Here is a 475-nt window from a genome sequence, read left to right as displayed (position 1 = left end):
GAGTGAGGCCCGGGAGCTCCCGGCGGATTCTCGCAGGCTGCTGAGCGCTCCCCCCCTCCTGCGGGGGGAGGTAGTCACGGCATTCGCGCGTGCCGTGCAAGCCCGCGCGGCCTTGAATCCTCGCTCATGCGAGCGCGCAATGAGGATTCCTGTCAAGGGTGGCGTCCTTCTCCACGGCCCCTGCACTTCCTAGCCTGTCGGAGGAGGTCTTGATGGATTTCCGTCTTGTTCGTCAGGCCCTAGGCTTCCGACGGGCGTCCGTCCGGTCCCTCCAGGGTGGCCCGGAATTCTGGCCTCCTCCGGTGCTCTGCAAGGGGTGCATGGTGAAAGTATGGTCCCTTTTTTATGTGACAGCGGTTACTAGAAATTATACAAGAGGGTACAACCTGCTAATCCGGGCTCCCGGATGTGCGCCTGTCTCTTCGTTCTTCCTCCTTCCTCCTTCCCGTGCTGCCTTTCTTCGGTCTTCCTTCCA

General features: G+C 61.5%; 1 pseudogene; it reads right to left on the bottom strand.

The window, feature by feature from the left end:
• LOC108768172 (ATP-dependent DNA helicase PIF1-like) overlaps positions 1-475 on the bottom strand; it is a 2,992-nt pseudogene that overhangs the window by 1,759 nt on the left and 758 nt on the right.

Source organism: Trachymyrmex cornetzi, unplaced genomic scaffold (genome assembly GCF_001594075.2).
Source record: "Trachymyrmex cornetzi isolate Tcor2-1 unplaced genomic scaffold, Tcor1.1 scaffold751, whole genome shotgun sequence".
Classification (NCBI taxonomy): domain Eukaryota; kingdom Metazoa; phylum Arthropoda; class Insecta; order Hymenoptera; family Formicidae; genus Trachymyrmex; species Trachymyrmex cornetzi.
This window is presented reverse-complemented; position numbering and strand designations above follow the sequence as displayed.